Source organism: Chelonia mydas, chromosome 9, assembly GCF_015237465.2.
Source record: "Chelonia mydas isolate rCheMyd1 chromosome 9, rCheMyd1.pri.v2, whole genome shotgun sequence".
Taxonomy (NCBI): domain Eukaryota; kingdom Metazoa; phylum Chordata; order Testudines; family Cheloniidae; genus Chelonia; species Chelonia mydas.
In genome coordinates, this window is record NC_057855.1 from 24,586,480 (window position 1) to 24,603,440 (window position 16,961).

General features: G+C 44.8%; 1 protein-coding gene across 3 annotated transcripts in view; it reads left to right on the plus strand.

Annotated features, from left to right (window-relative positions):
* Positions 1 to 1,076: 1,076 nt before the first annotated feature.
* The window catches only part of PLCH1 (phospholipase C eta 1), a 162,451-nt gene continuing 146,566 nt past the window's right edge, over positions 1,077 to 16,961 (plus strand). For all 3 annotated transcript variants that reach the window (XM_007057361.3, XM_027819839.3, XM_027819841.3), the window contains exons 1-2: positions 1,077 to 1,346; positions 1,932 to 2,003. The gene's annotated coding sequence lies outside the window, so the exon portion shown is untranslated. The remainder of the gene's footprint in view (positions 1,347 to 1,931; positions 2,004 to 16,961) is intronic.

Here is a 16,961-nt window from a genome sequence, read left to right on the forward strand (position 1 = left end):
TGAAATACAAAAATGACTGGCACAATGTGACCCATACTTTCTTGGACCCTTCTTATTGGAGGAAAATTTGAAATAGAAGGTGAATGAAAAGCTGCTTAGTACTCCCAGCACACTTTGAACTAGCAAACAATAGGAGCATGCTGAATAGAAGCGGAGACAAGAAATGCTGGAATACCTGGTGCTGGATCACTACTACTTCAGAATCCTTTAGATGCATTCATCTCCTGTTAGAAAACAGAAACCAAGTTCGTGCATTTTAAGTGTTCAGGGTGGACACACAAATGAGCTGCGGCAGCTTGCTTCGCTTTTTTACAGAAAGTGCCATTCACCCGGGCAAGGGGGGACCATGGGACGGAAGGCCTCCAATGCAACATAATCACAGTAGTTCTGCTCTCTGTGTCTGCTATGTGTGTAGGGGACATTTGAGGGAAGATGCCTGAGGAGCAGGAGTGGAAAGAAGCTAACTTGCCCCTCCTGACTGACAGAAGTAGGCTCTGCACCACCTCCACATAAGCCATGGCAGAGAGGAGGTTTTACAGCAGGGTGGGAGAGAAACAGAGGGCTGGGGCCAGTCCTGTGGCCACAACCCGGACCCTCATGCAGGGGTCTACCCCAAGGACTCAGGTAATATAGATGAGCTAGATAGTTGCAGTGGAGAAGGGGCTGCAGAGCTGCTGTCCGCAGGTTGGTAATGGATTTAATTCTCCCACCACCTGCCTCTGTAGTTCCCATTTACTCATACTTTTCCAGGGTGGGGTGAGGCTCCAATCCTCCTCTCCCTGTTCATGAAGCCGAACTCCCATTGACTTCAGCTGGAGTTCTGCCCGAGGAAGGACTGAAGAAACTAGGTTAGACTATCAAAAATGACACCCCCCCCCCCAAGTGTCTGCAACTATCCTGATATAATGGAAATGGCAGAATAACCCACAGCACCCAGCACGCTGGGGCAACTGGGCTGCGGTCAGCACAGCCCCCCCCCCCCAGCGGGGAATTGATCTGTCAGGATCGTGACCTTACACTGACTACAGCGGGAGTAGGATCCGGCCCCGCAGCTCCCGCCCCCCTTTCCCCGACCGCTGCACGGCGTCTGCGGCCGCGTGTGCTCCGTGCCCGGGGCTGGCGGCGCGGGGCGCTCCGGTCCGGCCGGCTCCCGCTCCGGGTTTCTCCTGCTGTCGCCGCGCTGCTGGGGGGATTGTTGTGCGTGTTTGAATGAGGACGCAGGTTGTGGCGGCGGCAGAGCGGGTGCCGGCGCCTTCTCCGCTGCTTGCTCCTGCTGCGGGGCTGGGGCAGAGCCGTTCCGCAGCCGCTGCGGGGGACGTGCCCCGGCGAGAGGGAGCCGCGCAGAGGTAGGGGCTGCCCTGGGGAGCGGCTCGAGGGACGGGGGCGGGGGGCACTGGGGTGCAGGGCTAAGGACAGGCACCAAGTTCCCGTCAACTTCCCCGTGGCAGGCGGTGGCGGCCTCCCCGTCAGTTGTGTGGCGCAACCCCCCGGGCAGCCGGTTTCTTCTGTCGGGGTAACATGCTCGGGAGATGGGTAGGCGCTGCTGGGCCGGTGCAGGCGCCTTGGAGCCATCAGCCTCCCGCCCAGGGGAGCTTCACGCCAGCGGGCTGTTGCCAACTCGAGGGGCAGCCCAGGGGAGGCAGGTTTTGTTGGCTTCCTTGGAGTAGATGTAATCGCCTCTCCGAGTGTCTCGGCCCCAGGGAGCCAGGGGAGAGGTCATTGTGTCTGCGACAGCCCCCACGAACTGTTAAGCCCTCCGTTTAATGCCATGGAAATGAGGAGCTCACGCTAGTCTCAAATGGCGTGAATCATTGGCATTTAATGGAAGGGGGACAGAAGGCGAAGAGAGGCGAGGAGTGTAGGCAGAAGAAATGACTGATATCCAGTTACTAGGTAGACCCTAACCAAGCCTCTCAATTATTTTTGAACAGCTACGAATGTGCCTTCGTTAGCCTGGGAGCTGGAAAGCCGCAACACGGGAGTGCGGATCCCTCTTGAAATTGGTACATCTTTTTCATTCATCTGTTTTCTCTAGACGAACCAAACATAATGAGCCTGGCAGATATTTTTTAAGGATAAGTGTTCTCTTGTGTTGCTGGTTTGTACTTTTCCAGTTTGCCACCTGCTGTGTGACCCAAAGTGGGCGCTTGAGAGAGACAGAACTCTTTTGCCTTGTATGTTTTGATTTTAGATAACATTAATTAAGAATAAAAAGTAGTTGTGGAAACAGTGATGGATCGGATTAAATTCCAGTCAAGTAAAGTCTTCTTGATTTAATATTTCCTTCTTTGTAATACACTTGTATTAAACAGATGAGTTCAGAGATGTAGGTGAAAGAGAGAGCAAAAAGTTAGCCTCTGAAGAAAGGTTAATTGCTTTTCTTGTGGGTCTCCCATCTCATTTTCTGTACCCATTTAAGTCTTTTGCAGGTTAACTGATTCACCAGAGCCATAAAAGTTAAGATAGCCAATACAGATTATCCCGTTGTTTGGGAAGCATATTTCCTTATTCTTAAACAATATTCTCAGTGATTGTGAACAGAGTTTGTTTACCAGGAGTGTTAAATTTGGTACATGTACATATTTCTTAGATTGTGATGTTAACAGGCTTATATTTCAGGTGGCTCAGCACAGCTTTATTGTCCTTCCTGCTCCTCTCAGTAACCCAATGTGGTTATTTAGCTGATGTATGGTACGCATCAGATATGAGAAAGCTGATGAGCCTTTTCTAGCAGTTATTGCCACAAACAAGAAATATGGATTCCTAAAGGGAGTTAGGGAATTCTTTATCTGTAGTTGGAATTGATCTCCTTGCCCTGTAAAAGGAATTAAATGACTAGGGCCTTACTTTTTGATTATATGGAATAAAGTGCAGTATGTTGCTATATAATATGTTATTAAGCGCTTGGTCTCAAGGACAACAAAGACATCTGAATTAAATAATCATTTTTCTGCTTTGTAAGACTAGTTCTCTTATCATATCCTATTAGTAAATGGAATAAGATATGGTGTGTTGCCCTCACATCTCATGGTTAAAGAAAGTTTTGGCATTCAGATAGTTTATGATCCTATTTGCTGGTTTGTATCCTGCAGCAGTTCCCTAATTCCCAATGACATGTGTTCCTATTGGTTCCTGGAGGTAAATTGCAAAGAACAATGTTAGCAGGGAGTCAGATAATTAGATAGAAAAACCTAGGGGGGATGGGGCTGAAACAAAGGCAGAAGGGTTTGGTGCAGTCTAGATTTATAGCCAGGCAAAATTGGTGTTGAAAGAACAATAGGTTGAGTAATTTGGTCCAGGATTTTTTTAAAACTTGCACCGTTGGAAGAATTTCTGATTTGATCATCGGCTTCTTAAAAGTTTATAGCCAAAGTGTCTAAAATAAATATGTATAGTCAGGCTTGGAAGAATTTATTTTATTGGTAAATGTCAGTAAAGTCAATTTCACCGTATGCATACAAACTGACAAAAATTTTGCATTGATGATAATCAAAATTTACAGATAGGCAAAGGAAACTGCTGCTTGTGAACTTATTAGAGTTTGACTTAAGAATATTTACCTTGTATACTTTGACATGTGATGTTGACAATTGTATTTTAACAGTTATAAAGCTTGAACTTTTTGAATCTCAACATCTACTGTCCTTAAATAATTATTATCTGTAATAATTATCCCCCCATAATTTCCTACAACTGAGAAGGTAAATTGATAAAAATCAAACAAAAAAGCTCAAAATCCATATTTCTTCACAACCGTGAAAATTTAAATAGATAAAAATAGGGAAAAATGCTTAAAAATAAACATTGATATTATCCCTGGACATTATTTAAAAAATTGAATTCTGCCAACCCTCTCTACAGTATTTGACATCTTTTTTCAGTTAGAATGTTCTTCTGGTTGATGAGATGCTTGAAAGTTCTACAATACATCAATACGCTGAGGCTATAAATAAACCATGTTTTTTATCTTAGTTCCAGTGAAGTCCTCTATAAGTACCATCTTTATTACCTATATCTCACTGTAAGGAGCTCATGCCTTGTTCATATGAATAACTTTGAAAGAAATATTGAGCCTGGAGAGGGAAATTGTGTTGGCAATTACAACATTAATTCAGTGCTTCTTAGGCATTATTTGATATTCAAGATAAGTTGATATGAAGATAAGTCATAAAGAGCTGTGTATCTCTTCCAGGGTCTGTTTCAGGAATTGTATTAAATTGTATTTATTTTTTCAGTTCAAAGAGAAAATATGAAATAGAATTCCTATTGTTTATTTAGACCCTCATGTACAAAAGTTTATTTTTGTCTTGTTGAACAAGAAGGGTGTGAGATTCAGGAGGCTACGGCTTCCGGGAAGCTGCAGGTCCTCAGCATTTCTCAGCATTAGACCCTCAGTTTTGTTAGGAATATTTAGGGATGAAATCCTGGTCCCACTGAAATAAATGGGAGTTTTGCCATTCAGATAGGAGACCCTAACTGTTGTAGTTGATCTTACCGTTACAGAGGTCTTGTGATTAAGAAAAAGGACTGAGAGTCTAGAGAGCTGGATTCTGTTCGCAGCTCTGTTGAAGGAACTGAGGCATTGAAGTCAATATGAGTTTTGCTATTGATTTCAAAGGGATGAGAATTTCACCCTGAGTGTATTTTTAGCATCTATATATAGCACTTTTTGGTCCAATCCTGTAAGATGCTGAGCACTCTCAGCTCCCACTGACTTAACCTCAGCACCTGACAGGATTGGGTCCTTTCTGAAAGCACTTTACAAACATCTAATTAAGGCTTTTTTAAACTGAGTTTTAGCCCTAAAGTAAAAATTAAGAAAACAAAAAAACAAACAACCCTCCCCCCCAAAAAACCCCAACCTTCCCCCACCCCAACATTATTTCACTAATTGTATCTTCATCCTTTGTGATATCTATGGCTCACAGCTGTGTGTCTGTTGTAATTATTCGGTTTAGTTAAGTTTCAGAGTAACAGCCGTGTTAGTCTGTATTCGCAAAAAGAAAAGGAGTACTTGTGGCACCTTAGAGACTTCTGTATATATAATGTCTTCTGCAGTTTCCACAGTATGCATCCGATGAAGTGAGCTGTAGCTCACGAAAGCTTATGCTCAAATAAATTGGTTAGTCTCTAAGGTGCCACAAGTACTCCTTTTCGGTTTAGTTAAGTTGCTAGAAGGTACGGCACATAATTCTGGAGAGCAAAAGAAATGAAGAGACCGTCCAAAAGAATCATGCATAATTCTTAAGTTACCAAGACAAATGTAAGACTGTATCAGTGGTATCAAATGTACTGTTCAGGGCTTCTTTGTTCAAGAGATGTCTGCTGAGTTATAAAGTACAGTGTTTGCGTCCTTTACATACGCTCTGGTTATATATTTGTTCTTAAGGTTCATGACCCATATTTCATAAAGCTCCAGAAACCATTAAATATAAATATGGTTACTATTCAGGTACCCATATCCAAAACATTTCCACCATAACAGTACTTAAAAGAAGTCTGGGCCCAATCCTGCAAGACTTACTAACACAAGTAGTCCCATTGAAGTCAACAGAACTACTAAAATAAATAAAGATTACTCATTGGTGTGAGGGTTGCAGGTTCTATACAAAAGAAAAAAAATCTACTACTACTGTAGTGTACACACTGTTGAAATCTTCCTGTATTGTTGAGCAACAGCCCCTGGAGTAAGCCCAACAGAGTGAACAGATACTTATACCTTCTATATAGCCTGTGAAGGATTCAGTTTCTGGATAAAAGGTTAGGATGTATAGCAAAAGAATATTATGATTTATCATCTGACTATCAATGATTAATTAAAAGATTTATGGCACTGGCTGAAAAACATTTTCCCATTTTAAAAGTCTATAAAATAGGGATCAGCTGGTGCTTCTGGATCAAGTGGAGCGGAACTCATTTTTGTAACAATACCAGCTCAGCTTGGGATGTTGCCTAGGGAATTGAGTTAGCGCTTCTGTCATTTCACCCTTTAAGGCCTGTGTTCCAAGATGACTTTGGGAGCAAGCATTAATATTTTAAAGGGAAAAAAATCTCTCTCCATATGAGTTGTAGGTGAAGTTATCCACTATTGATGTGCTGCTAGTAGATCCCAAGCCTGCCGTTAAGCAGGAGTGCCCTTTGCACTGATGTGTTGTCGAGAAATACTATAGACATCAAAATGGTTTGATCCTCAAAATACAGGGGAAAATTCTCATCTCAGGTCTTTATGTTAGTACTCAGCTTCAGTATTCAGAGTTTCTCCGATTTGTGTGACTTTTCTTGTGATGTTAGGGAATGCTCATACTGTAGTTGACTATTACCATGTGGATCTGAGGGGAGATTCTTTCTGTTACTACAAAGAAGTTTAGGCCCTGTCTACACTACCACTTATGTCAGCAAAATGTATGTTGCTCAGTGGTGTGAACCCTCACCCCCATCCCTCCCGAGCAACATAAGTTTCGCTGGCATAAGTAGTGTGCATAGCACTATGTCTGTGGGAGAGCTTCTCTCTCCAATATAGCTATCGCTGCTTGTTGGGATGGTTTAATTAGGTAGACGAGAGAGCTCTCTTCTGTCGGCACAGAGCAGCTACATGAGCTGGCGCAGCAGCATCGCTACAGTTGTGCCGCTGTAAGCTCTCTACTGTAGATGTAGCCTAAGCGAGACAAGTTGCGTGAGGTAATATTTTTATTGGAAAAACTTCTGTTGGTGAGAGAGACAAGCTTCCGAGGCACACAGAGCTCTCAGGTCTGGGAAAGGTACTCCTAGCTAGCATCACAGCTAAATGCAAGGTGGAACAGATTGTTTAGCATAAGCAGTGAGCACATATTCCAAGGGACCATTCCAGGTAGAGTGGCCCATTGACACCTTGAATGGTCCCTTAGAATATGTGCTAACTACTTATGCTAAACAATCTCTTCAACCTTGCATTTAGCTGTGACACTCAGTATCTCCTGAAGAAGAGCTCTTGTAGCGCACAAAAGCTTATGCTCAAATAAATTTGTTAGTCTCTACGGTGCCACAAGTACTCCTTTTCTTCTTGTAGCATGAACGCTTGCCTCTCTCACCAACAGAAGTTGATCCAGTAAAAGATATTACCTCACCCACCTTGTCTATTAAATATCCTGGGACCAGTACAGCTACAACTACACTACATAAAAAGAAGCTTGTCCTTTAATGAACACTGAGTAGGGTTTAATGGTTATATCACCTAAGGACCTACTCATGCTACAATTGAAGTCAACAGTAGTTTTGCCATTTAGATCAGGTCATAACTGTAGGTCCTCTTACAGTTAGGGATGTCTTTGCAGCTCTGTTACAGACGTCCTGTGTAAGTTTGGGAAGCACAGTCTGTCAATGCCTCAGTTTCTTCCTCAGTAAAATAGGGTTGATAAAACTTACCTCCTTCACAGACTTATGTTGAGGCTCAGTTCATTAGAGCTTGTAAAGTACATGAAAGACGTTTGAAACGAAGGTGCTTCAAAAATGCAAAGTAGTCTTATTGTGTCTTCCTCTCTGTATTGTACAGTGCTGAGCATATTGTTGGCACTCAGAAAAAAATAAATATGTGGTTGTTTTATACTTTATATACACTATTTCATTTGTAGTTAGTCACATTTTTAGTTAGTCACAAATTTTCATTCGTACTATTTGGTGGGAGCTAATTTAAAATAGCTTTTATTTTGCCTTTAAGGAAATTAGGTCTGGTTTTCTGGGCAACCTTTATAAGAGTCAATGAAAATTAATTACCTCTTGTATGTCAATAGATAGTCACTAGTACTACAGATCATACCATCCATATGGCATGTAGGATATAGGCACATGAAGCAAGCATCTCTGATTGCTGTATGGATTTCCATTTAAGCCTTGAGTTACATACTGAGTTTAGAATGCATCCACATACTTTTTCTAGGAGAACCATTAACTCTTAGTTGTCAGACGGTCACTAAAGGAGTATTGTTTGGTTCAGCTGTAGTAAAAAATAGATTGTTTGGTTAGTGATGGCCGATAATTTTGTTTGTGTTTTAGTCGGGTAGTATAGCTGTCTGTGTCAAAATGGTCTTGTTAATATGCAGCATCTTTGGCTGTCAAGCTGTGATGGCCTATTAAAATGCCATGTGCTTTCTTAAGTTAGAGTTTTATTATTGATATATGATTCTTTGTATTAGTTCAGATTATTATTATGAAGGATGAATATTAAAAAAACAACACAAGCATGTAGGGACAAAATTATAAAGGCAGGAGTGTTGTAAGCAAGAGATGAGAAGTAATTCTTCCATTCTACTCAGCACTGATAAGGCTTCAACTGGAGTACTGTGTCCAGTTCCGGGCGACAAACTTGGGGAAAGATGTAGACAAACTGGAGAAAGTCCAGAGGAAAGCAACAAAAAAGATCATGTTTTCTAGAACTTTGACCTACAAGGAAAGATTGAAAAAACTGGGTTTGTTCAGTCAAGTATGTAAAACGTTGTTATAAAGAGGATGGTGATAAATTGTTCTCCTTATCCACTAAGGATAGGACAAGAAGTAATGGGTTTAAATAGCAGCAAGGGAGATTTAGGTTATATGTTAGGCTTCCTAATGGCAAGGGGAGTTAATCATTGGACCAAATTACCCAGGAAGATTGTGGAATCTCTGTCATTGGAGGTTTTTAAGAACAGGTTAGATAAACCTGTCAGGAAAGATCTAGATCGGGGAAGTCAACAGGCAGAACACGGGCCAAATCTGGACTGCCAGATGCTTTTGAATGGACCCCAAAATCTTCTTATTTAGTTGTTATTATTATCATTACTGTTATTGCTGTGTGAAAAATGTTTCTCTGGAGTCTGGACCTTGACTATATCTTGACCAAGAAATTTGGACTTTGACTAAAAGTGCTTGACTACTCCTGGTCTAGATAATACTTAGTCCTGGTTCTGTGTAGAGGACTGGATTAGATGACCTGTCGAGGTTCCTTCCAGTCCTACAATTCTGTTATTCTGTGATTCTATTCTTTCCCTTTAAAAAAAACAAAATTCTTAATCACTTTTTCCCAAACTATGGGTCAAAGACTCAGAGGAGGCCTGGCGAGATCCATGGAGGCTGAGGTCAGTTATCAAATAATGTAAATGTTTTTTGGGGAAAAAAAAATCAATAAATATAAAATAATAAAAGTAGATACCCACTCTAAGTCCTGTCATGATGTGTCCTTATAAGGGTAATCAATTTGCTTGTCCATTAAAATACCAGCTGATGGTTTACTATAGACAATTTCAAGAGGTGAGTGTGTAGGAGGCTGCTTTTCCCTCTGTTAGTGAACATATGTGTGTGTGTGTGTTTGAATTTATTTTATACAAAACAGGAAAAGCCCCATTACAAACATTGTTTCCTAGGTATGACACAAAGTGCAAGTAAATTTATTAGAGCATAAGTGCATGTGGCCATGCACACAGACCATGACCAAATGTATCTCTGCATTGGAATACCAGATGAGTCGACTGTAATTGCTAAGGGCCAAAAGCACTACTGAGCCTCATGTCACCGTACATGTTGCGTACATCATTCACTCTTTGTTTGGGCTCAGGTCTGGCCCGAGGTGATTCAGAATGATTGATCATTGCATAGCAAGCTGTTCCAGTGATGGCGAAAAAAGAAAGTGAGGAAATACAATGGCAAAAACATGATGTATGGTTTCTGTATTGATTGATGCAAAACAACTGTGTGTGGTATGATGGAAAGTGATTGCGGCTGAGAACAGGAAATCTTCAGAGTTGACACAATATTTAGAAACCAAACTTCAGTAAGTGAAAGACAAATCTGAGCATATTAAAAAAAAAATAAAAAATCAACAGGGTCTGATTACCCAAACTGGCAATATCAGCATGAACCCCACTCAAGCATTTAATGGTTATCCCCATTTGAGATGGGTGCTATTCCAGAAAATCTTACCGTTCTGTGAGCAAGAGACATGGTTTCAAAAGTTACAGGGCCTGAAGCAGCTACCAACTTGTAAACATTGGGCTTCTCAAATAACAACTGTTTCATGCCTTGTTAGTGATGTGGCTGAGGACATATGAGAGCAACTGCTTTCCAAACTCAGGAAGTGTGACTACTTAGCAAGTTGGAAAGTCTCTGGTGCTGCACAACTCCTGGCTTTTGCAAGGTGTGCCTCTGGTTGTTCTGATGAAGAGGCAGGTTTTTTCTAAAGCTATGCTAGAACATGGGAATGTTTACTGAAGGCATTTCTGGAAACAGACAAAGATTTACATGGTTCTCAGGTGATGATAAGCACAATGTAGCCTTGTTACCATTCTGAATCGGCGCACCTATTGCTCCATAGTGTCACTGTTTCATACACTGCTATGTTCTTGTTATTAGGAAAAGGCCTTAAAAGCTGTGCCAGGTACTTCATGAAGCTGTTAAAGATGTGAATGTCATTAACAACTGTTCAATGGATTCTTTATGTTCTTGGATCACTCTGTGAGGACATTGGTTCCTTTCACCAGCATTTGCTGTTTCACACTACAGTGAGGTGGCTTTCATATAGATAAAGTGCTAACAATGCACTTAAGACCGGAGTTGCATGCTTTCTTGAATGATAGCAATCTCCTCTTGCTCACACCTTCAATGATTCAATATTGGAGGCCTGCATAGCCCACTTTGCTGACATCTTTAGGCACTGAAATGAGTGGAACTGTTTTCTCCAGGGGCGGAATAGAATTTTCTGTCCTTGGATGATAGAACCATTCATCAGAAAACTTGAATTTTGGTCTTCTCAAGCATGATGAGTAAACTTGGAGTCTTCAGTCTTCATTGAAGGAGCTGAAGACCTGGTTGGGAATTATCAGGAACTCCTAAATTGGCATCTGAGGGAACTTAATTTTCCCAGCGGTGGGACTATTTCCTAATGACCCCTCATGGGAAAAAGCATGGGTCAAAATACTATTGATTCAGTAGCACCGACTAGGCCCTGGTAAAACAATTTGGCAGACCTCTCCTGAATTCCTTTTATTTGTAGTACAGGTAATGAGTGTAAGAATTAAATATTAGTACACTAGGCTAAACATTCCAGAATGTAGCTTATTACAAAATAAGAGGAAATACAGCTGTTAGCAATATGATTTGTATTGCTCTGATATGATTTAGAGTTATTGATTGACAGACTTACATTTTCTTTTTTTTACATGTCCAAACTTTTACACTGCGTGTTCACTGAGGAAAGTTTATTAGCCTTAAGAAACAATGGTCTGTTTTGTTAAAATTTCCTCATTATTTATTGTGCATTCTGAAGCCTTGAAATGTATTTTTAATTTCTCCCTGTCCCAGGGGTGACCAACCCGAGCCTGAGAAGGAGTCAGAATTTACCAACGTACATTGTCAAAGAGCCACAGTAATATGTCAGAAGTCCCCACATCAGCTCCCCCCTCCCCTGCTCCCAGTGCCTCCCACTGCGGCCCACCAGCAGCCCTGCCGGTCAGCGCCTCCCGATCAGCTGTTTCGTAGCGTGCAGGAGGCTCTGGGGGGGAGTGGGGAGGAGCGAGGGCACTGCAGGCTCAGGGGAGGGGGCGGGAAGGGGTGGAGTGGAGGCAGGGCCTGTGGCAGAGCCAGGGGTTAAGCAGTGAGCACCCGCCACACACTGGAAACTTGGGGCCTGTAGTTCCAGCCCTGGAGTCGGTGCCTGTACAAGGAGCCGCATATTAACTTCTGAAGAGCCGCATGTGGCTCTGGAGCCACTGGTTGGCCACCCCTGCCCTATCCAGTGTTTCAGACACTTTTTTTCATCATCCAGGGTGCCTTGTACTACCCCGTCTGTCTGTCCAGGGGTGGCGAGTTGTACTGGCCCATGGTGCTTGCCCGAGCTCCAGGAATATTCAGAGCACAGGGGCCCAGCTGCACCAATGTTCGGGGCCGGGTCTCTCCCCTGACCCCGCCTGCCGCCCCCGTGCACCTCCCCCCGGATTGCTGCCAGCCGGGTGAGACGTGCTCCCCAGCAGCTGTGCATTCCAGCCCCGTGCAGTCTCTTCCTCTCGGCAGCCAGCCCGAGCGCCTCCACCCCACCCAGTCCCGCCGGGCTGACCGCTCCGCCGGGAGGGCTGCATTCAGTGCTGGGCTGGGGGATGGGACGGAATTCCATTGTTCAATGGGAGGGTCCACTTTGCGGGGGTGGAGAATGCAAAGGATACTACCAACTGGGCGCCGCCTGGCCCACCTCCCCTCACGGCAGCGGAGAGAGTCGCAGGTGAGTCCCCCCTTCCCCGCAGAGACCTCAGCAGATGTAAAAGGGCCTGGGGGCCCCGCTGCCACCACCAGCAGCGCAGCGAGGTTGAAGCGGCTTCCTGCCTGCCCTCGCTCCGCACGGCACGCCACTCCCGGAAGCAGCCAGCACGTCCCCTGCGGCCTCTGGGTGTGGGTGTGTGTGTCTCCGCACGCTACCCCCGCCCTGAGTGCCGACTCTGCCATTGGAACTGCGGCTGATGGGAGCTGCGGGGACACTGCCTGCGGGCGGCGGCGCGCGGAGACCCCCTGCCCCCTTGCCTAAGAGCCGCTGCCAGAGGGGTGGGCAGGTCGCTTTCGGGAGCTGCCTGAGGTAAGTGTCGCACCCTCTCCCATACCCCAACCCCCTGCCCCAGCCCAGAGCCTGCACCCCGCACCCAAACTCCCTCCCAGAGCCCTCCCCCTGCTGCATCCCTGCCCCAGCCCAAAGCCCACACCCAAACTCCGTCCCAGAGCCTGACCCCTCACCCCTCCTCCATCCAAACTCCCTCCCAGAGCCCTCCCCCTGCTGCATCCCAACCCCCTGCCCCAGCCCAAAGCCCACACCCAAACTCCATTCCCAGAGCCTGACCCCTCACCCCTCCCGCACCCAAACTCCATTCCCAGAGCCTGCACCTCCTCCTGCACCCAAACTCTCTCCTAGAGCCTTAAGCAGGTGTGTTTGGGGATGGGGAGGGGTGGTGGGACTTGGACTCCTGCCCCATCCATGCCCCCCTGTTCCCTGACGGCTCCCCCGGGACTCCTGCCCCATACAACCCCCCCTGTCCCCTGATGGCCCTCCCGGGACTCCTACCCCATCCACCACCCCCTGCTCCCTGTCCCCTGACCCCCCCCAGACCTCCCACCCCTGACTGCCCCCTGCTGCCCCATCTAACCCCCCCTCATTCCTGACTTGCCCCCCGGGATCCTTGCCCCATCCAACCACCCCTTCTCCCTGTCCCCTGACTGCCCCCCGCTGCCCCATCCAACCCCCCCCCCCTTCCTGACTGCCTCCCCAGGACCCCTGTCCCCATTCAACTCCCCTGTCCTCCGCCCTCTGACTGCTCCGACCCCTATCCACACCCCTGCCCCCTGACAATCCCCCCAACTCCCCTGCCTTCTATCCAACCATCCCTGCCCCGTTACCGCACTGCCTGGAGCACCGGTGGCTGGCGGCGCTACAGCTGAGCTGCCCAGAGCACTGGGTCAGGCCGCGACTCTGCAACTGTGCTGCCCGGCCGCCCAGAGCATTGCACTGACGGTGCGGCGCCCTGAGGCTGCGGGGGAGGGGGAACAGCAGGGGAGGGGCTGGGCAGGAGAGTCCTGTGGGCTGGATGTGGCCCGCAGGCCATAGTTTGCCCACCTCTGATCTAGTGGGTATCTGGTGGCCTAAGTGAAATAAGTAAGTGGCCCTCATCCATATTTTAGTGGGACAGATGGGTACATCACAAAAGCCACCACCATAGTCAGCACTAACTGGCATCTTGGGTATTCACCATCAACTTAATAGTTACTCCACACTAGGTTTCGCTAAAAACATGTTCAAGGACAATGAAAAGTCTTGTATTTGTAAGCAACATTCAATTTTTATGTCTCAGTCTTTTAAAATTATTTTCCATTCAAATTTAGATATCTACCTTCCAGGGCAACTACAGCAAACTTTTTCAGTTGATATGGTGGTTACTATGTCTTTTAGATATAGTAAAAAAATATTACTTATAATCTGATCAGTGCAGCAGCTGATCTTCTTGCAGAGGTTTGAAGGTTGTTTTACCAGAAGCAGCTGTGTGATTTATTAATTAAATATATTGTTTAGTAAAAACATGGGCTAGAAATGACAGCTCCTTTTCTTGCATTTCACAATAAGGCAGATTGGTGCTCAGGTCTATGGGTGATTATAACTTCGATGCAAGGAGCAACATGTTAAATATACCCCAATTTGTCACTAGGTAACAAAGCAAGGTGGGAGTGTAACTGGGTGTCACTGTTTAGCAGTCTTGTGCAAGTAATGTCTTCCCTCTCACTTATGACTTGCTCAGCATATACTGGTATTATAAAGTGCAAGAGAAATTTGAATAGCCCTAATCTTTGGATTGTGTGACAGCATATTCTAGGATATTAGAGAGACAAGATGGGTGAGGTAATATCTTTTATTGGATCAGCTTCTTTTGATGAGAGAAACAAGCTTTTGAGCCGCACAGAGCTGAAGAAGAGCTTGCTCTTCTGTCTCTAAGCTCTCTTACCAGCAGAAGTTGGTCCAATAAAAGATATTACCTCACCCACCTTGTCTCTCTGATATCCTGGGACTGACATGGCTACAGCAACACTGCACATTCTAGGATATGAGAGTAAAAGTGCCGTGCTGTCCTCTGGTTTGGCTTTACCAAGCATTTTCTCCGCTTGTTCAGAGCCAGATTCTGCCACCCATACTCATCTAAAATAGACACCCAGTCCAACATGAATAAAGATAGCAGAATCTGGCCTTTAGAAATGTAGGGCTCGATCCTGAAAATGGCGTATTCACATGAGTAAGGGGATGTAGGACTAGGTCCCTAGTGTAGAACACCATATGTAAATGGCTAAACCTAATTTACATAGCCAAGCAAACTGTATGAAAACAGTATTCATAAAAACGTGGTTCTGGCTAACATGGTCCCTCCTACTGCCTGCATATGGTCTAAGTACAGGAGTATGAGATGAGCAACGCTGGTTCCATTTCTGACTTTGCCAGAGATTTCCAGTCATACTCTGGATAAGTCACTTAACTTCTCTGTGCCTTAGTTTCCCCATCTATAAAAGGAGGCCAGTAATACCAATTACACAGGCATGTTTGTAAATTCCTCAAGCACTTTGACATTCTCCAATGGAAGGTGCTGTACAAGTGCAAAGTATTTTCACTACCTCTGTCTTTGTGTATTCTGGGGGCAGTTGAAAGAAACACATTATACAAATCGATGGGGCTGCACAGGGTGCAAATCAGCACAGAATATGGCCTGCCACCATACAGGCTCACTCCTCTACCCCAACTCCAAAGTTAAAAGCCAGTGTTTTTCTTGTGAGCACTATATTCCTGCTAGCCAAACACCTACCACTATTGCTAGACAGTTGGTCTAGAGGTATGGGGTTTTTTTCTGATCCAGTTGTCTGTGGTACTTATAAGAGTGGTTCTCTGGAAATTCCTAAAGCTAGTATGTTATTACTTCTAATCATGCCTCTTCTGTGCCCTGAAACTGAGTCTCTTGCTTGGCTTTGTTTGGTTTTCTTGCATGCTGCCTGACCTGTAGGATAATATATTTTCAATTCTCTCCCCATTCCTCCACCCCCTGTTGTTGTACCCACTCATTTTCTGAAAGTTCTCTGTAGCTTTCAATAGTTTTCTGAGCTAGGCCCTCTCTAAAGTTTCTGTCAGTCACAGGGATTCACACCCCCGCCCATCATGGCCTGAGGGTTGGTGCCTTTTCCATATTATTGCCTCAGTGCTTCACAGCACTCTTACTGGATTACTTTTTGTTTTGGAGTAAAACATAAATCAACCAGGCACAGGAGGTTATTGGACTCCAGTGTGGCGCCTCTTGGAAGGTCTCAATATTGATTTATTTATTTTACCATCTGTGGTTCCCTTTTTTCTAAAGAAAGGGGGAATATTGCATTTGATGTTTGCAAAAGATGGTAACAGGTACTGGGCTGTAATAGTAAAATGGAATAGTAAGATTGGTTTTTGGCAGTGGGGGAGGGGATTCAGTGAACTGTCATCTGCTCTGATCAATAGGAATCCCTGATGGTCAGCCAGTCAGTATAACTGGTGTCTATTGAAGTGTTTCAGGAACAAGGAAGGAAGGGGGGCAGTTGAGAGAAAATGGGATTAGTAATCTCCCCATCCAGTGCACTGCTCACTTTAATATAGTTAATTTGTCTGAACATTAGCAAGGATATGAGACAGGGAAAATTGGTTTGAATTCTCAGCCTTTTAGTGTGAAGTGGTCAGGTGCTTAAAACTCCGTCTGCACTACTAAACTGCAAAACTTCAAGGTTGAATATTGCTGCTGAGCATTTCTAGTACTGTTTGTTCCTGAAACATTAACCAGTCTGGTTTGTGTAAAGTGGTTCCTTGTGAGCACATATAGCATTCCCTCCAACTATTGCTATACCAGTGCATTGTGGGTCTGCAAAAGTAGTGACCTACTTCCCTGAACAACTCCCCAGGGGACAGGTTTCAGAGTAACAGCCGTGTTAGTCTGTATTTGCAAAAAGAAAAGGAGTACTTGTGGCACCTTAGAGACTAACCAATTTATTTGAGCATGAGCTTTCGTGAGCTACAGCTCACTTCATCGGATGCATACTGTGGAAACTGCAGAAGACATTATATACACACAGAGACCATGAAACAATACCTCCTCCCACCCCACTCTCCTGCTGGTAATAGCTTATCTAAAGTGATCATCAAGTTGGGCCATTTCCAGCACAAATCCAGGTTTTCTCACCCTCTGCCCCCCCCCCCCAACCTCACTCTCCTGCTGGTAATAGCCCATCCAAAGTGACCACTCTCTTCACAATGTGTATGATAATCAAGGTGGGCCATTTCCTGCAGGAATCCAGGTTCTCTCACCCCCTCACCCCCCTCCAAAAACCACACACACAAACTCACTCTCCTGCTGGTAATAGCCTATCCAAAGTGACCACTGGACAGTTTTTGTGTGAGAGAACCTGCAAAGTACTGTGGAACCAGAAAG